The 21453-nt window shown below is 37.2% G+C and overlaps 1 long non-coding RNA gene across 1 annotated transcript in view; it reads left to right on the plus strand.

Annotated features, from left to right (window-relative positions):
• The first annotated feature begins 9238 nt into the window (after nucleotides 1-9238).
• The window catches only part of LOC115278360, a 30896-nt gene continuing 18681 nt past the window's right edge, over nucleotides 9239-21453 (plus strand). Inside the window, exons 1-2 of the long non-coding RNA XR_003902833.1 lie at nucleotides 9239-9365; nucleotides 15399-15534. This is a non-coding gene — a long non-coding RNA (uncharacterized LOC115278360). The remainder of the gene's footprint in view (nucleotides 9366-15398; nucleotides 15535-21453) is intronic.

A 21453-nucleotide genomic window follows, 5' to 3' on the forward strand; every position in this document is an offset into this window, starting at 1 on the left:
TCACGGGGAGGCAGAAGTGATTTGTGATGAGCTGATTACTCAGGCTCACCAGCTATTTTTATTGAGGTTCTATAAAGCTAATGCATCACTGAACCAGATCTATAGTGGGAGAGAGGGAGAAGAAAGCTACGGAGCGCTGTGCGGTATAGCAGGACTTGAGACCCTGTTGGGACTGACCTGTCACCACCTGAGGGACTAGCAGCTACTGCCCTGCTGGCTTCAAGCCCTGGTAACTCCTGACTTCCTATGGCATCAATAGCAGCAACAAACGTATGGAAATGCACCAACTCTTTCTAGCAAATCCCTAGCCTCAACTCAAGGGAACTTCAGAAATCTTTGAATTTGATACGGTTCACCCTGTGGACCACTCAGACCAGTTTGCATCATGTTACAATATCTAGTGTTTCCTGGAATAAAAACTGATTTTTCTTCTCCTGAAGTGAATTATGAGGTGAGGACTAATGTCCCTCAAGGTGGTAGAAACCTGATTAGTAAAAGGAGCTAAGAAGTGCTGCCTATCTGGTCCTAAGGCTATCACGGATGAGCAGCATGTCCCTCTTCTACTTCCAAAAGTCATCACTTCCACTTGTTTGGTTTGCTCGTCTTGTTGTGTAATAAAAATCATAAACTCCAAGGGGCATTTGTGTCTTTAGTGTGGTCTTACTCCTGTCGGGGCAGAGTTGCTGAAATAAACTGTTGATGGCTGTCACAAGGCACAGAAGCATCAAGACACACCCCAGTAAGAGCATCTGGTTACAGACACACTCCTCTCTACTCCTGTGAGGTGGCGGCCCTGGAGGTTCGCGGTGACCAGAATTGATTCTCCCTGCCAGTTTTTTTTTTTACATTATTTTAATTTATTTCTGAGAGACAGAGAGAGAGAGACAGAGCATGAACAGGGGAGGGGCAGAGAGAGAAAGAGACAGAGAATCCGAAGCAGGCTCCAGGCTCTGAGCTAGAGGTCAGCATAGAGACTAACGTGGGGCTCTAACCCATGAACCGTGAGATCATGACCTGAGCCGAAGTTGGACGCTCAGCTGACTGAGCCCCCCAGGTGTTCCTATTCCTGCCAGTTTTGTAATATGTTTACCTGCTTTCTGGTCCTTTGACAAGTGATCAGATGCTATTCAGAGCTCTCTGTTCAGTGGAACCTAACAAAGCTATCTGCCCATGGAAACCAGAACTTCTAACTGGCAGAGTAAATTTTTGGATGGAGATCCATAAATTCCACAATTAAATCCCTAAATGTCGAAGTGATAGAGCTCAGATCTTTGGTTCCCCTTTGGTTCCCATACCTATGTATTGTAGATATTGGGGATATAGTACTTTATATCAGTCATTGGGTCAGTGCGCACACCTCCCAATGGAGATAGTGTCCAAAACCCACAAGTTATTTCCCGTTTTGGCAGTTTTGGCTGAGACTTCAGATTAGTTCTGTGCAGTTAATAATGCACAAGATAAGACAAGTGAATACCATTGCCATCTGTCATCAAAAGAGTTTTTTGTTCTGAGGTGATGTATGTGGAATATTAAGTCCCCAGAGCTGCCATTCTGTGAAGAAAGAAACAAATTTCTATCCAGAACAAGTATTAATCCTGGTAATGAAAAATTGCTGCCTCTTCTCAGAAATAAGGGGCCTGGGACAAATTTAATCGGATTTCCACTAAATAGTTGATAGATATCAAATAAGTTTAATGAAGAAATGATGCTGTATTGAGGATTCAGCTTTGCTCTCTGCTGTTGTCTAGGACTACCAATAGCCACATCAGCCCCGATGAAGTGGAGCTATGGTAGTGGACCCATGCATAGTTCTTACCTTGGATACCCCTTATGGGACAGAGATCAAGCAGTGGATGGCCAAGGGCTGAGGCTTGCCAAGATCCAAAATCAAGTCATCCTGTCCACTCAATAGTAGAGAGTCTCCTCTTGTTTGGATACTCTCTTATGGTTATTTGAAACTCCAGCTGTGGGCCTGATGCGAGATTCACGTGGGCCGGCTGTATTTTAACTTTCCCCCGGCTAGTGGACCAGGCGAGAATCCGCCTGGCCGGCCGTTTTTACTGATCGGCGTTCTTCACTGGGTCCCTTCTCACTCAGCCCTACGTTGGGGCGCCAATTGTCTTAACCGAAGCCAGGTCCGGGCTCATCCCCAGTGTTTGGCTGTACATTGTCGCGGGTCCTTGATCCTGAGGGAGGGAGAGAAAACAGGGAAGGAGGGAGACGCAGAGAGCGAAGACATAACACATGGTTTCCGATCAAGCCTCTCGCTCCTTCATCCTTTATTAAGAAAATAATTCCTCTTATATTGAATTTTGGGGCGGGGAACTGCCCCGGGTCTGTTGTCAGGTAACAGAGTCACATGAATATTAGAGAAAAGGAAAAACCGAAACTGCAAACTCCGGACACAGCTTCAAAGGGTGGCGCGCAGACTTGCATCTGCAACGCTGGGGAGGGGAAGCTAGCGCTGCATACCGAAATAAGGTTTTGATCTTTTGTGCACCTTGGCCAAATCTACATCTGGCACAGCAAGACAGTCGCCAAATTATTTTGACCAGGAAATGGCAATCTCCAGCCTCCAGATGCAAATCTTGTTTACTGGTTCACTCCCTGGAGAGTGATAATCCTTGCCTGAGGCAACCAGAAAACTTGGCGGCTCCCGACAGTTATTAATGTAAGTCATATATACTTTGTATGCATCCCCATAGAACATGCACACGGCTCTTCCTCATACTATTTTGTCCTCAATTTCCCAGTCTTTCTTCTTCCAGCCCCCCTACCATCGTCCAACTCCTTCACTCCTGCGCTGAGTTAATGCACATCCATCCTCTGACCAATTCTTCACTGGCTTCCAGTGAAGAACCTCTGTACTACTTACACCTCTTCCCACAGGGAGAATTTCTCTCCACAACTGTTACCCGCTTTTGAGAAGGCTGTAAGCTGATGGGCATCCAATGCTGACTACCACCAACATCACACACCAGCCACCGTGAGAAACGGATCCAAGTTATTTGCTTAATTGCTCTTCTGTCAGTTGGCCATAAATGTGACTTGAGGGAGAAGCAGCAGTATAACAGATCTGATGACAGGAGTAGTAAATACATAAGCCATGTGCTTAAGCAGTTTACATATGCTTTCTCAATTTTTCCTGGCCCATTCCACTTGACAATCGAATACCAGTGTGTTTGCCTGACATTATGCTTGGTAGGTCTGATAATCTAATAACACACAGCCCACAGGGAATAATCACCTTGAGTTCCATGGTCAGGGATTCTGTCTTTATGAAAGTCAAATAGACCAGGAAGAGGGATTTGTATGTTAAAGGAGGGGATAGTCCTAACACTGAATGACTTGATCATCCTTCTCAACTTTACATGTCTGCTCTGAAACTTTCTTGTAGGGACGTGTCAAAGATCCTGAACAATGGGGACATCTCTAGCATTAGTTTGGTTTGGTTATATGGTCTAAGAAGTAAGGCAGCTTATACTGTAACTCAGACTTATTTTAGAACCCTTCTTTCTCAAAGCAACATTAGGAATTATTCACCTTGTGTATTATTCAAGGTTCCCCAGAGAAGCAGTACAGTATATGTGGAGATTTATTGGAAGAAATGACTCTCATGGCACCTAGGTGGCTCAGTCAGTTGGGCAGTTGACTTCGGCTCAAGTCATGATCTCACAGCTTGTGAGTTTGAGCTCTGCATCTGCTGACAGTTCAGAGCCTGGAACTGGCTTCGGATTCTATGTCTCCCTCTCTCTATGTCCCTCCTCTACTTCTCTACTTACTCTCTCTATCTCTCAAAAATAAATAAACAAATAAAAATTAATTTAAAAAATGAGAAAATGGCTCACATAATTATGGAGGCTGAGAAGTCGCGTGATTTGCCATCCACAAGCTAGAGATGCAGAAAAAAGTCAATGGTGTTATCCAGCCAGAATCCAAAGGTCTGAGAACCAGGGGACACCATTGTGTGAGAGGTCTTAGGGGTGGAAAAGATGAGATAAAATATCCCAGTTTGAGCATAGAAGCAGGGAAAAGAAGTGAATTTCCTTTTCTTCTTTTTTCTGTTCCATTCAGGTTCTCAATGGACTAGTGAAACCTAACCATATTGGTGGATTTACTTTACAATTTACACCACTGGTTCACATTTTAAAGTCATCCAGAAATACTCTCACAGACAAATCCAGAAATAATGTTTCATATGGGAACCCATGACCAACCAAGTTGACACATAAAAGTATGTTATTAATTAATCATTCACCATCTAAATGACTAGTAAACAGATTAATAGGTATTTCCATGCTAGTTCTGAAATCAAAGAGTCTTGAGGCATCTGGGTGGTGGCTCAGTCAATTGAGTGTCTGACTTTTGATTTCGGCCCAGGTCATGGTCTCACAGGTTCGTGAGTTTGAGCCCTGCATCAGGCTTTGCACATGGATCCTGCTTGCAATTCTCTCTCTCCCTCTCTCTCTCTGCCCCCCCCCCCCGCTTTGCTTGCACTTACATGTGTGTTTTCTCTCTAAATAAACAAACTTAAAAAAAATTGAAATCAAAGAGTCTGACCAAATGCTCTATTTGTGAAGAGTAACATTTTCTCTTTTAATTTAAAAATGTTCAAAAACCTTGCATTCTGGTCTAAAAATGAGCCATCATTGCAGGCTCCTGAATCTTTCTGGTGTTTAGGGAGGCAGAAGAGTTCTTCCGCCATTTCTCCTCTCCCTTCACACAGGTTCACTGAGCGAGGATGACAACACGTCTAGAACTTCAGTAGAAATAGAAGTTCCCCCAAGGGAAGTTAAGTGTTGGTGTGGTAGCACTGGTGGAGGCACAAGAGTCCTGTCCCAAAGACACTGGTAGCAAATCAAGCCTTTGCAAGGGCCCCTCCGGGCAGGAAGCAAGGCAAATGTGCTGAGCTGTGGCATGCATAACCTAGAACCCGCATGTGCAGATTTACAACTTTAAGTATTTATATAAATGAATGTCTTCTTGGTCATATTACTACATATATTGTGCAACTAATTATTCGTCATTAGTTTATTACCTAATAATCATCAGAGATTAGGAGGCAACTTGAGTATGAACATAGAGGTGAACAGAAGGGCATTCCCAAGCAAAGAAGGGCTTATCTTTTAAGTATATATACATAGTACAAGGCTGAATGAGTGGCAAGACCATGACATGTAGGTCAAAGATCAAGGTAGAAAGAAGTTAGTGAATTAATCGTCTGCATTCATTCTAATAGCCAGCAGTATCATCATTTGTATTTTCATACCCTGCGTAGAGTTCAGCCATTATTTGGAAGAATAGTCTTGATAGTGATTATTTTATGCAATATAATATGAAAAATAATAATATGAAACACATGTAATAACTATTAAAGTTAATTATCTGCAGGATATTATCTATCCTTTCCATCTTAGGGACTTAAAACAAATTTTATTTATTTAACTAATTAATTTTTTAAATTTTATATCTTTATTTTATTTTGAGAGAGAGAGACAGAGAGTAAGCGGAGGGAGGGGCAGAGAAAGAGGGAGATACAGAATCTGAAGCAGGCTCCAGGCTCTGAGCTGTCAGCACAGAACCCGATGCGAGGCTCGAACCCACATACTGCGAGATCATGACCTGAGCCAAAGTCGGACGCTTAACGTAATGAGCCACCGAGGCCCCCCTTATAACAAATTTTAAAGAGCATTTACAGGTTCTATCAGGTAACAACACATTTCTACTTCTTATGATAATTGTTTCTACTAAAGAAGAACATACAAATAAGAACAATATTTCAGTTCTGAATGAGCAATTACATTATTAAGTAATACTGTTTACTGAACACACATGGATTGTAATTTTGTGTAAAAGAGACCTTAAAAAAGATTGAGGTAAAGATTTGTAAGTAACACAAATAGAAACGACTTGAAAGTTCATGCAATATGCCAGTGAGTACAAATTATATAGTATTTCTAATTTTAGCAACTGCAATCAGGCTCCAATTAAACAAAATGAAAACGTTCAAGGATGAAAGACAAATGGTTTTTAAAAATTTAAATTCAATACAAGGATTTTGACTTTAACATATAATCCCACATGGCTTTACTCCAACTTATAGATAAAAAAAGCATTCTATATTCTTCTAGCCTTTCACATAATGAGTATGTTTGAATTGGGTTGAAGACATATGTTTTATAGGATACTGTATTCTGTCTTTTTGTATCTGAAACACTGAAACTTTGAGACCTTCATTTGCTTCTCTTTGTGTGTATGTTTTGGATATAAATAAAAAGATAAGAGCTTACATGTAAGTTTTAACTGGAACTTTTACCCCAGATTTCACACAATATCTATCAATCACATGCCAAAATCACTTTATAAGGAGACTAAAGAAAAGAAACTCATTTCTGAATTATTTAGTCCTTGTCACTCAGTACCTGACAGTATTGTTATATTCTCCTACATCGTCTACTTTGTATATGTAGGAGTTACTTTTTCCTGAGATATTAGAAGATGATAGGCCACAAAAAGTATGTGCTTCCCACGCAGAGGTGTCAGGAGTTTGAGGGAACACACACACACACACACACACACACACACACACACACACACACACCAAGAAGAATGCATTATTTTCTCATTCCTAGGGTATTATTTGGATGTGTTTCACTCTTTGTCAATCTATTAAATCTCACCTTAAAACTTCAATATTTGTTGATAGAGCAAATGTTTGAAAGAAAGAGGAGCCAAGCTTCTGTTCTGTGATCAGCTTGTACTAAGCTTTATACCAAGAGCATCATGTGTGACATCCCTCCTCGACACGCCAAGGGGCAGACTATCATGGTGTGGTCTGACTTCCACATACACCTCTTGTGCCTCGGAATCCACCGAGCTGTCCTAAGTCACAGGAAGCTCAGATTGGGGATGACTTAGTTTTACTGAGCACTCTCCATGTGGAAAATTTCCTGCCTACAAATCGATATCTTATTAGACTACCTAAGACCATCTGTAAAGGTGTAAACCAATAAATCGACAATATTTCACTGTAAATTTTCACTTATTCTGAACTGTTTCAGTTGCATCATGGAGAAAATAAAATAATTAAAAGGTTACTTGGAAGAACTGTTTATTTTACATGAATAAATCTTTGGGCTACATACAATTCAACAATCCTAAATATACTGTCATTGATGTTAGAATATTAATCTAGATAGATTATAGATCCATCTGTAACCCAAATGCCCCTTAATATCTGTTCTAACTTGAAAACATACATGAGTAGCACATCATAGTATTAATCTTCCTAACAGTAATGTAAGAAGAGAGCATCTCTATATAGTTACAATGTATATGGACATCTTATTTCCCTTTCCCCATGAACGCTCAGCAATCGGAGGGCGGTTTGCTCTTGAATTGCCTTTTTACATGGTCGAGGGTCTACCGTTCTCTTTCACAAGCTGATGTTGTATTGCCTACCACCAACCACAGACACTTTTTCTACTTATCTGTGGTGTATAGCTAATAATGAGCTACAGAAATCCATAACTCATCAAAGTAAAGAAAACTGAAGCATATAGCGAAATCCTAAGTTCTTTATTAGGGAAGTTGGTCCCATCACCCCAGCTTTCAGACTCTCTGTCCCTTTTAGTCTTTCCTGGTTGTTTTGCAAAAGCAAATTCTGATATCTGGAAAGAGTACTAGAAAATTATGAAAGTTATGAAATATAGTTTAATGCTATCTTTTTTATTGTAAGCATTAATAAATCTTTGTCCTATAGGAGTAAGGAGGTAGAGTTATGAATTTCATTTTCAGCACCTACGAAAGATATCCCACTATATAAGAGGCACCACAGGACTGAATAAGTATGACATAGAACTAGGAATTCAGATTGTTTTGGTTTTGTCAAGCAAATGCAAGCTAGATAAACCTTACAAGACTTCCTTCACTTGTAAATGGTGATGAAATAAGAGGGACTACCATCTGTAGAAATGTCATGCTAAGCGAAATAAGTCAGGCAGAGAAGGATAGATACCATATGTTTGCACTCATAGGTCAAACAGGAGAGACCTGGCAGGGGACCATGGGGAGAGGAAGGGGGAAAGAGAGCTGGGGAGAGTGAGGGACACAGATCAAGGGAGACTACTGAATACTGAAAAGGAACCTTGGACTGAAGGGGAAGGGGGAGGGAGGGGATTATGGTCATGGAGGGGGGCACTTGTGGGGAGAAGCACTGGGTGTTATATGGAAACCAATTTGACAATAAACTATTAAAAAAAAAGAAACAATCATAGTCTCTCATCAGGATCAAAATAAAAGGTAGTTTTAAGTCTTTGGTCATTTTCAGTTCATGGTTTTGCTCCAAACAGCAAACATTGTATGTGTTCTGGAGTGTTAACATTTAAGCTGCACACTTCCAAATCAGATTAAAGAGTTACAAATGGTAAAATGATGTTAGCGCTTGAAAAATTGTTTTGCTTAGAATTTCCTCTAGCATTGAACATGTTGGTGAACAAAATGAAAATTAAAGCTTTGTATAATTCAGTAAAAGACAGAAGGACTAAATTAGCCTTTGGATGTTTTTAATTAAGTAAAATGTGATTATCATAATTAGATAAATCTACCATTTCAGCAAAACTTTATTTTTAAGATTTTGAATGATTTTCTCAATATGGTTTTGGAAAGAACACTGCTCAATCTCGTGTTCAATTCTAACTTTTTAATTTTGGCAATGCACTATTTTACAAAACAAATACCCTAGTGAAGATTTACTAGAAGATTTATGCTGAATATGAAACAGCACATGAGAATATGCAAACACACATATTGTAGAGTAAAAATGTATGTCTGTGTCCATGTTAGTGTGTCTCTCAAAAGGGAGTAGGCGAGTGAAATCAGTAACTCAACACCAGGTCCTATTTGCCCATCTAGAAAACCTTCTGATACTTCATATTAAGTACCTAGATGATTAAATACAATTATAGACAAATATTTCAGAGTAAAACAATTAGTTCCATATAAGTATTTGATGAATTGCATTTCTTTTTTAATGTTTATTTATTTTTGAGGGATAGGGACAGAGTGCAAGCAGGGGAGGGGCAGAGAGAGAGGGAGACACAGAGTCTCAAGCAGGTTCCAGAGTCTGAGCCATCAGCACACGTGGGACTGGAACTCACCATCCGCAAGGATTGTGACCTCAGCCGAAGTTGGACGCTCAACCAACCGAGCCATCCAGGTGTCCCGAACTACATTTCAAAATATGACTTGACATTATGTATGAGCCCAGGACTGAACAAAAGAATGAGACATACTCAGTGGCTCGCCTCATCTGCCTCACTCCACAGCACTCAGTGGTCCATGGCCATCAACCTGCATGGATACGTGTAAGTTGCAAGTTTCTTGGCAAATTCATGTGTCTGGCTGATTCTTGGTATATTCATGACATTTGTTGTGAGATTACCTTTTAAATAATATGAAGGGGGCTCTGGTTTTATATTTAAGTGATTAGAATAAATGTCATCAGTATTACTAAAGACCATTGTGGCGAACACTAACTGTGCGCTACGTGGAGGCGGGGGACCGCAGAGACGTTTTGTTTGTTTTTAAGTTACCTGCTTAATTACTTATCTATATCCTTCCTACTAAATTACAAGCATCTTTAAAATAGGAGGTGTATTTTCCGAACTTCTTTGAATCAGCAATTTCTGGCACACTGCCTGATACATGGGAGAATTTTAATTCGTTTTATAATACAAAATTGATTTAAGTACAAATGAAAATGTGTGTGTTTGTTCATCATACAATAAACAATGCTGCGTGGATGGACACACGAATAGTAAATACAAAGTAGAATTTTTTCCCCAGTGTTTAAGCATATGTTTCTGGGTTACACTATTTTTATAGAATCCTAAGTATATTTATTTATAAAATTATTGTCATTTCATCATATTTAAATTTTTTCTCTGTAAAAACATACCAGGTACTCCATAAAAGTACTTGAATTAACACTTAGGTATCTTTAATAAAAAAATTATTCTATTTGGGGTGCCTGGGTGGCTCAATCAGTTAAGCATCCAATTTTAGCTCAGGTCTTGATCTCCTAGTTCACAAGTTTGAGCCCCATGTTGGGCTCTGTGCAGACAGCTCAGGGCCTGCAGCCTTCTTCAGTATCTCTCTCTCTCTCTCTCCTCTCTCTCTCTCTCTCTGTCAAAAATAAAGAAACATTAAAAACTGTTCAATTTAAAGTTTGTATATTACATTACATTACCTCACTGTAAAATGTTCATGGCCTGTGAGGATGTGTTCTTATTTCTATGACATGGGAAATATGAACATAATACTGTTTACCATCTTGTAGCTATTAAAAAATGTTTTAGCTCTGAAATGAAAAGAGCTTGAAAGTTGTCACTCCATATTTAGAACAAGGAATAGCACAAACAAAGGAAACAAACAAACAAAAACCTTAAAATCAATAACTCTTCTTATCCCAGTGAATTAAGTTCACAGGGAAAACACACCAAGTATAATAACATTTGAAATAATCTACATCTCAGCATGCCCTATTCAGACTGCAGAAAAACAAAGGCGAAGAAAAAAATCTTGAACAAATCCAGAGGGAAAATGTGTTTTACTAATAAAATAACAAGGATGAGAATGAATAGATTTCTCTTTACAAACTATGCAGATGAGAAAAGAATGTAATGAATATTTACTGTGTTGAATGAAAAACTATCAATCTAGAAATCTGTATCCAGAAAAATTACCCTCCAAAATTCGAGGAGAAATAAGGAATTTCTCAGACGCACAAAAACTGAGGGAACCCATTGCTAACAGACTGCCTTGTAGGATATACTAAAAAAATAACAAAAAAAAAAGGTAAATGATATAGGTATGAAGCAAGATCAAATAAGGAAAGAGCAGTGGAGAAGGAATAAATCACGCTATATAAAATCTTTTATTTGTCTTATTCTTAATAGATCTAAGAGATATCTATTGTTTTAACATTATAATATTAACAATGTTTCGATGGATAAATGAAATAAATGAGGAGTAGCAAAGCCATTGGTATGGGAGAGAAGAATTGAGAATCCTCCTTTATAAACCACCCGCACTATATGTGAAATAAAATACTGTTATTACAAGTGGAGTCAGATTAGTCAAAACCATGTGTTGCAAACTATAGGGAGTCCGGTCAATATTTAAGTATAATGGGTGTTGTATGGAAAACAATTTGACAATAAAATATTATGGAAAAAAAATAAACTGCCAAAAAAAAAGTATAATTGGTGTGCTACAAGAGGAGATTAAATGGAATCAGATAAGAGGCTCAATAATCCAAGAGACCACTGGAAATGAGGAGAAAAATGAAATAGCCAACACGTGCAATGAATGAACACTGCCAACAGGGTAAAATATTCATTCAACTCTATCAGTAATTACTGAAAGTTGTGAAGGCTATAAATACATTAAAGACAGATGGTCAACACTGATAAAATATAAGACTATGTTTTCTACAAGGGATCCACATTAAATATAATAACTCAGATATGTTAGAGAGTCAGAAAAATACCATGTTTACACTAATCAAAAGACAGCTTGAGTAACTATTATAATTTTAGACAAAGAAGACTGCAGAAAATGGAAAAGTAACTGAAATAAATAGGGGTATTACATAACAATAAAGGAGCTGATGGGGTGCCTCAGTGGTTCAGTTGGTTGGTTAAGAGTCTGACTTAGGCTCAGGTCAGGGTCTTATGGATTGTGAGTTTGAGTCCTGTGTTGGGCTCTGAGCTGGCAGCTGGGAGCCTGGAGCCTGCTTCAGATTCTGTCTCTCTGTCTCCCTGTCTCTCTGTTTCTCTCTCTCTCTCTCCCCCTCTCTCAAAAATAAACATTTAAACAATAATAATAATAAAGGAACTGATTCTCCAGGAAGACATACAAATTCTTCACATGTGTGCTTGTAACACCATGTGTCAAATTGCTAAATTAATAGCAAAAATTAATAGATCCTGAAAGGAGCAATAGACAAATCACTATTATAATTTGAAACTCCAGAACCCCTCTTTCAGTCATGATGGATCAATCAGGAAGGGGGATAGATTCACCTGTCTATCTATCAATCTATATCTGTATCTGTACCTAACACCTATCATCTATTTATCTTCTGTCTATCTATCTATCTATCTATCTATCTATCTATCTATCTATCTATCTATCTAAAGCATTCCCTTCATGGAGCATACATTCTAAATGGAGAAAAATATGACAAGGTTTGGGATATTAAATGGCGATAAATGACAAATGGTGATAAATGACTTAGAGAAAAAAGCAGGAGAAAGTATAAATTGGTGAGTGAGGTGGTTTGGATTTAAATAAAAACATTAGAAAAGCCTTAAAGGGATGGTGGGAGGTTAGGAAAGACAATTTAATGGCTAAAAACAGGCCTCATGGCTCTCTGGGGAAAGAATATTTCAGGCAGAAGAAACAGTTTAAAGGTTATGTAGCCTATATCGTATCACTCAGTGTTTCCTTTCTTAAATGGGATCACTAAGAAATTACTATATGTACTTATCTTTCCTTCCTAGCCACTCTAAAATTTATAAAAATATAGACAGAGATTTGGTGGAATGCAGATAAGTTGGTGAAGCAAGGAAATATTTCTTTATAGAATAGAACACAGATTTAGTTTCTGCAAAGTTGCTAAGCTGAGTGGATCAAGTGATAGGAAGCCAAAAGCCATGATATACTTTTTTTTCCTACCTAATCCCAAATTGTGACACTATAATTATATGACACTCCAGCATATCATAAAAGGTTAGATCAGAGGTTCTCCGCCTCTGACCAAATGTCATTTATTTTATGACTTATTTAACACAAAATAGTTTCAATTTGAGCTTTAATATAAATTACAGAGATTGTAACAGGATAAAGTTTGAGTCTGCAGTATATTACCATTTGCAAAGGTCCTTGTAAAGTTGCCAGTGGGAATCCATAAGTTATCTACAACTTCTTTTGAACACCTTTTTAGAATTTTAGTGAGAATAAGGAAATTGGAAAGGAATTAAGAATAATGAATAACAATATTTCAAGTAAAAAAAAGTAAATTCTACTGAATGCATGATGTATTACCAATGCTGGAAAAACACTTAATCAACATGAGGGTGTTTCCATTTTATAAGCAAGTTAAAAACTTTTTAATCCACAAAAAAAACCCCACATAATGACCATTATAGAGTAAATACTCATGAAGTAACTTTGTGAAGAAAAACCTTGCTGTTCTTAATCAGGTTTTTGCAAACTTCCAATTCCTAGTGATGGCTTAAAATAAAAAATAAATGAAAATCTTTGTTCAGGGATGCCATTATTTTCAAAATTGTATTTTCTATCTTTTCTGGATACAATTTATAATTATTTGCAGTCCCATGCCTACTAAACTGAGTAAAAATTTAATATGGTTTGACAAATTAATGGATGAATTCCTGACAACTTGAAAACTTTATTGACTTACTGACCATTGGAAAAATATGTAGCTGAATAGAAGATGATCTTTAACCACAAAGATACTTTTTGAGATTATTTTTCCCTTATTAAGTGGATAGTCTCTATTTATATTTTTCTCAAATTGAAAAAATTAAAATTGATTATTGCCTAAAATTACTGACTGGCTGATCATAGATTAATATTCAAGATGTTCTTGCTTCCTAATCACTTCTTAAAAACGATATTCAGTTGCTTTCTCAGGTAGGGTTTCATCTTCAATATATGCATAATACTCCTACTGTATCATATGTGTTAACCTGACATTGGCCTAAATCAAATCTGCATGACTAATTATTAAGTTTGCTATATATAAAGCTATTTATTGGATAAACAATTCCATTTATGGGGAGATTATGGTTAAGTGTGCATTTGACACATCACTTACCTCTCTAGTTATTATAAATGATTATACGTATGTATAATGTAGCAAAATTCAAATATATTACATACTTACATCTCATATGTATAACACTGTAGAACTTTATTAAATGCTGCATAAGAAACCAGTATAATGCATGCATTTTTATAATTACGATTGATACCTAGATCTTCTTTAAGACTTGTTAGCTTTTGTGAAAACAACAATGTCATGATGCAGAATTTAATGATGTGCTATTAAAGCTGCTGCAATCCACAAATGGAAGAGAAAAAAAGACGTTTGATCAAGGTCACACAAGGATTAACTCTATTTTTGTAAAAGAGTGCCTGGGGATGTTTAATATCCACACACGGCCGACGAGACCTTGGTTTCACAGTCTCACCTGAAGGACCCTCACATACTCTATTCTATAATTAATTTACTTCAGAAAGGTGGGAGGTTTAGACAGGTGGGATTTGGAAGGAAGTTTAAATTCTACAACTGTGCACTTAGGAGAACTCAGTAAGATTCAGTTTACAGTCATGTATTCTTGACCTAACGTAAGTATATGCATAATTCACCTGTTTCTTTCCTTTCCTCTATTTTTATGACAGAAGAAACTTTTGGTGCAAGGCCTCAGCCCAAGTTAGGCCCCCACCTTCCCACAGAAACTGGGGTGTTATCTTCTTTGATGATGACATTTCAAAGAGATGGTTCCCAGGTCTTTGAGGAAGATATTCCCAGGTTGCTAAGCTGGTGAGAGGCTTATTTAGCTTTTGAAATGATTTACATACATTTCAAAGAGACTGAGAAGGAACTTATAATTACAAGTTTTCTAAAGTGAATGCTCTAGGAAAATAGAGTGGGGAGAAATCTCTTCCCTAATTTTCAACAGAGAAAATGAAGCCTCTTATTTTTAATTTGTATGTATCCAGACAGCTGTTTTTCCTATTTCCAAATTGTTTTCTGGTTTTTTTTATTGTGGCATAAATCACAGTGATTTATCTATTTTTATATCAATACAAGTCTCCCAATTTTTATAGATTCTGAGAAAGTCTTGAAATCTGGTAATATAGTTCTACAAATTTGCTTATCTTTAAAAAGATTGTTTTGACTATTCATGCCCTTTTAGTTTTCCTATTAATTTTTGAATATGATCATCATTTTTTTCAAAAAAACCCACCTGCTGAGATTTTGATTGGAACTTCGCTGAAACTATAGATTAATTCAGAAAGTATTGCTATCCTAACAACATTAAATTATCCAATCATGAAGGTGACATATTTTCCATTTGTTTGTCTTCTCTAATTTCTCTCAGCAGTGTTTCCTAGTCTTCGCAATATCTACCACATCCTTGGTTACACATTTTGTATTTTACGAGGCCAATGTAAATGACATATTTATGACACTTTCCATTAGCTTCCTGCGATTAGTTGGAAGCACAATCAATCTATTATTTTGTTGCCCTTGTAATTCTCCACCTTACCTAATTCATTTATTACTTCTAATAATTTCCTAGGAATGGATACCTACATAATTAATCATCAAGAAAAAAAAGTTTCCTTTTTTTCTCTCCAATCTTTGTGACTTTCACGTGTACTTCTTGCCTGACTGCATATACTGAGTACGAAGCTGAATAGCAAGATAAAGAGTGAGTAAGTTTTATGAATGACAAGGTGGGCACTTGTGATGAGCACTGGGTATTTTATGTAAGTGGTGAGTCACTAAGTTCTACACCTGAAACTAACATTACACTGTTAACTAACTGGAATTTATGTAAAAACTTGAAAAAAATGAGTAAAATTTTAAAAAAAGGAGTGGGTAAGGTAAACAGTATATAGTATAATTAAAATACACTAATGTAACATTGCTTATCAAAGATCTATTTTTTTTAAAGTAGGTGGAGGGTGCCTGGGTGCCTCAGTTGGTTGAGTATCTGAAAGTTGGTCTTGGCTTAGGTTATGGATCTCATGGTTTGTGATTCCAGCCCCACATTGGGTTTCCGGCAGACGATGTGAGTGTGCTTCGGATTGTCTCTTTCTCTCTCTCTCTCTGCTGTCCCCTCCCCAAAATAAAAGCACTAAAAAAAAAAAAAAAAAGACTAGGTGGGGTAGGCAGGACACCTGAAGTTGCAAAATTTAAGTAAGCACTCCTTGCTGCTCAATGCAGACCCTGTACTTACAAGAGCCTGAAAGTGCATGGTGCTTTCTGAGGGAGATGCCTCCACACAGTTGGGAGAGAAGCATTTTTCAGTTGACTGCTCTATTCCAGAAGTACAGCCATTTTAGTTCCTTCTGTTGTATAAATAAATAAATAAATAAATAAATAAATAAATAAATATGAATCTTTACTAAAGTGATTATCACTTTAGATTATAGGAGGTTTCTATTTAGTTTATGTTAGCTTATATTAGGTTTGAATAATATCACAATTATGTTAAATATTTTGAAGAGGCTCTTATATTTTCAGCCTAAATTTATATATAGTAATAGTACATAAGAGACTTACAATCATGGTATTTTCCCACATTTCATGCATAGTTCAGATTGTCATCTATTAGATTTGGAGCAAAACATGGAAATCATCCAAAAATTAAACAAACAAACAAACTACTATTTTTTAATCTTCTCTTGTAAGCATTATTCTAACCACCTATTTGGGTATTATTTTATTTTATTTTTATTTATTTTTTTAACATTTTTATTCATTTGAGATACAGAGACAGATAAAACACTACTGGGGCAAGTGTAGAGAGAGAGAAAGACACAGAATCAGAAGTAGGCTTCAGGCTCTGAGTTGGCAGCACAGAGCTCCAAACCGTGGGATCACGACCTGAGCTGAAGTCGGACACTTAATCAACTAAGCCACCCAGGCGCCCCCATTTTAAATAAGGTTTATATTTAAATTCAGTCTTCCCAAGAGCAATTTAAATTAGGTATTATTAATGTCTACTTTACAAGTAAGAAAACTGAAGGTCAGAAAGGAAAAAAAATCACTCAGCTTCAACCTTACTACCAGTTATTGGTAGAGACAATACTTGAGAGCAAATATTTTTAATTTTAATTTAAAAAAATTTATTGGTCTTTCCCAAAGCCTAAAAGAGTGCCTAACACATAATTGCAAATCAATTAGCATTTATTAAGTGTATAAGATAAATTTGATGCTTGGGTAAGTTTCATTTCCATTGTCCTTTCTGCTGGTAGCAGTAAGTAATAATACATCATAAATGAAAATAATTGTCATACTTAGCAGTCATATATGTGGCATATCAGCTTATCGGTAGTAAAATAAGGCCTTAAGGATTTGCTTTCACCTTGCAAGCTCATCTGGGGGCTCTGATGTGCTGATTTCAGCTTATGTTGAAACAAGGTAAAGCTCATGTGAAACAGCCTGAGTCATAATAAATGTTTCCCAGTAGGTGAGCATGTTGTCAGCCAGAGTAGGAGCCGTACTCACAGTGCAGACCACTAGCACACTAGAGTATCTGTTCATGGTCAACAGATATAGACAAAGTCTTCAGAATCAAAAGAAGGAAGGAAATTAGTCAAAATTAAATCAGGTTCTGAGAAGAGACAAGAAGAGAATCCAGTATAAAAATATAAATAAAGGGAGAATATAGAAAGAGGCCTATATCCAGTGGGACAAAAATGAAACAAATGAGCAATGGTTCCTATGTCCTGGCTAAACCTAAGAAAGAGGTTTTCTTATCTGAATGAAGTTGTTGATGGTACTGAGTGCTTTAAGTCAAGACAAGCTTGTAGCTGGGAGAAGACTGATACTGCAGAACTGGAACTCGGGTTTACTGAAAATAACTGAGTTTTGTCAGAAGTAATCTTGGTTTAGAGGCCATTTAAGAGTATGTTTTATGTGTAGCATGGGGGAACCCAACTTGTTCCTAGGGCTCGATTTAGTGTCTTTGATCTGTACTGAAATAGATGGCATATAAAATATATATTTACTCCAGCACTCAGGGAGATCATAATCTTTTGTGAGAAAAGACATTAATAAACCTGTATCATATTTATGAATGTATTACATAAGACTTACAATTTGAGATATGTCCTCTGAAGGGTAGCAACCGCCTCTTCTAAATGTGCAACAAAACACATGTCCTACTCTGGGGCTTTTGAGATCTTTCCTGAGAAAACTGCTTTTAAGTTAATGTTGAAGTGATGGGTGACCAGATTTCCTAAGAGATATACAAAATGAGAAGAGGAGAACATAGAAGTTGACCTTGAGGAACTCTAGGATATCATTTCCCTTAGAAAACAAAGAAAGGGCAGACGGGTAGGTAGAAAATAAGAAAGAATCAGTCCATGGAAGTCAAGGGAAGAATTATTTTCTACCAATTCTCCTCCTGTGAATTGTCTCCTAGAACAAATGGCTCTCAACATGGGGGTGGGGGTAGTGATTTTGCCTCCAGAGAAACTTGCACATATATGGAAACATTTTTGTTGTCACAGTGGGGAGGGTGCTATTGGCAGCTGGTGGGAAGAGACTAGGGATGCTGCTAAACATTTTATAATATGAAGGAAAGGTCCCTATAACATATAGTTGTCTACCTCAATGGCAGTGGTACTAAAGATGAGAAACTTGAGCAGTAGGGCAAGTTCAGAGAGGATTAAGTAACCACATGCCGAATGAGGTGAGAGGAAGTCCCAGATAAGGGAAGAAGAGCCAGAGGTTAAAGTAAGAGCTGCCATTGATGATAGAAGTGGCTAGAAGGCCACCACTGCCAATAGAAGCTGAGGCTTAATGCTTTAGGGGACCTCTGACAAGTTGTTGAAGGAGGTAAAGAAAATATATGGGGAAGAAAAGGAACATTTTCAGGAATGGTCCCAGAAGTGGAGGAAATGAATATAGTCATTTAATCCATGCAGAGAAATAACTAATTGATTTGGTAGCTAAGAGTAATAAAACAAATTAGCAAATGTTACAATCTAAAGTCGTAAGCTTAAAGATATATATATATATATGCACATATATATATATATACATACACACACACACATATATATAGATATACATGTGCATACACACACACACACACACACACACACACATATATAGTGTTTGAAGAAGGGAAGAAATATGTTTAAAGAGAGTATATTAATCCGTGCTTTATACTGTTTGTTGTGTAATTTATCAGTATTAGCGCAAAATTAAAACTCTCATTCATAGATCCCATTTCAAATAAGAATTTTTAATAGATATTTACAGGAAAATTTTGAAAGCTACATTACTCTGAGAAGCTTAACTAGATGTTGTTGTTGTTTTTAAGACCGAGAAGATATTTTAAATTTTAGGTATAAATGTTATTGGGGGGGTCATAAGGCTACAGATTTTTCTAGAGTGTATATGATTTTATAGTTATTGGAGCAAATGAATTGACAGTTTCCTGAGATTCGACTCTCTGGAAGTATTCTGGAAATTTATCACTAAGGCTAAAATAGTGTGGCACCAAAATTATTGAGTTTAGATGAGGGAGAGGCAACAAGGAGACCCTTGAATAAATGAAATGTCAAAGCAGGGTTGAAGGCAATAGTCATGCCTAGCATGGAGGAAATCCTTAATGACACTTAACGGAGTTCAAAAAAAATCATTGCAATTCCCTTTAACTGACAACAAGAAGAGTAATCTGTCAGCTAGAACACTTAAGGCTAGCCAACTAAATTGGTTTGAGGCATCCTGAAGGAAACCAAATCTAATCTAATCAATAATACTGACAAACCAAAGAGATGTACATAGGAGCAATTTTAAAAACAAGAGGTAATATAAATTTGAAATGGATCATAATTCTTCTTTATAAGTTTCTGATAATAAGTAAAATTTAAGGGAATATTTGTATTCATTCATGCTCCCTTCAGTTTTAGCAAGTAAAACATTTTGTTGGTGGTGATCCCTTTGAAGGATAAATGACTTCATGTGTGTGTGTGTGTGTGTGTGTGTGTGTGTGTGTATTCCTCAACACATGCCAATACGAACACACACACACACACACACACACACACACATTCCTATATGATGTACAAATTTACTCTAATAAAAAACAGGATGTCTTTTTAGCCATTCCTTAGCTATGCTCGAATCTCAGTTTAAAACCTTGGCTAATCAGAACCTCAGTAAGTACTGAACATGGCAAATGCTTATCTTTTCCTGACTCAGCTGTCTTTCAGTTTCCTATATCTCAAACTTATAAATGTCTCTAATTGGGCTATTTGCCCAAGATTTTCTCATTTCAATGTTATGATTGACCTTGAAGAAATTGCTCTGGGATTTCACCCATACTAGTAATTATGGTTCCATTATGCCCCTTACTTAACTCAGGAGATGTTTAGACTTTGATCAATGTATTCATTGCACTTATTGATTGATAATTATAATGCATTACTTGCCAACTTTCCAGCCTTCCTCATTAATTGTCTTGCCACAGTCCAGAAATAATAGTTGTGAATCCCTTAATGCATTTTGCCAGAACTTGTCACTCTATTTTTACACTTACTATGTGTTTAATTGTTCACTTCCACTATTAAATCCTCAGTTTATTATTTATCGTAGCTTCCTGGCCCTACACCTGTGGATCTAAGCAGCCTTCACTGGTCTTATGGCCCCTTGCCTGCTGCCTGTAAACTCTTGTAAACTTGCAATTTCCAGACTGTTACAAAGAGCTCTAAAATACTTGGTTCTTTTATTTTTAAGTTTACTGAGTTACTTTCAGAGAGAGAAAAAGAAAGAGAGAAAGAGAGCTTGAGTGGGGAAGGGGGTGAGAGGTAGGGAGAAAAAAATCCCAAATATGCTTCTCTTGTCAGCATGGAGTCTGACATGGGGCTTGAACTCACAAGCCATGAGACCTTGACCTGAGCCTAAATCAAGAGTCCGCTGCTTAACTGACTTAGCCACTCATGCTAACCCGAGACTCGTTCTTAATTATTACTCTAACACCTACAAAGAATCTACTTTTTAAAATTTTATGTCTTTATTTTATTTTGAGAGAGAGACAGAGAGAGAGACAGAGAGTGAGTGGGGAAGGGGCAGAGAGAGAGGGACACACAGAATCTGAAGACAGGCTCCAGGCTCTGAACTAGCTGTCAGCACAGAGGCTGACATATGGCTGGAACCCACAGACTATGAGATCATGACCTGAGCCGAAGTTGGATGCTTAACCAACTGAGCCACCCAGGTGCCCCAAGAATCTGTTTTTATACTTTATATGTTAAAGTATAAATGGAATATATCCAAGCTTATGAATATTACTATTTTCCCTTTAATTAAGGACAGTTAAATACACTAACACCTCTTCATCTAACAACATAATTTGGGAAGGTGGTAGGAATCAAGACTTCTATCAGTGTAGAAATATGTTTAAGACTACATATTTGGGCAAGGAAATGGGGCATATAACACACTGTGTTCAGTCACTTTATGTTACCACTTAAACTACGCTAAGTGATGGTCTGGGTCAAGGTAGCACCTTATATGCATTTATGAGAAAAAAATATTGATAATAATCCATTCTAGTTGATACCTGTTACAACACAGCATTTTATATACTGAAGTGAAACTGCAATACAATC

Source organism: Suricata suricatta, chromosome 14, assembly GCF_006229205.1.
Source record: "Suricata suricatta isolate VVHF042 chromosome 14, meerkat_22Aug2017_6uvM2_HiC, whole genome shotgun sequence".
Taxonomy (NCBI): Eukaryota; Metazoa; Chordata; class Mammalia; order Carnivora; family Herpestidae; genus Suricata; species Suricata suricatta.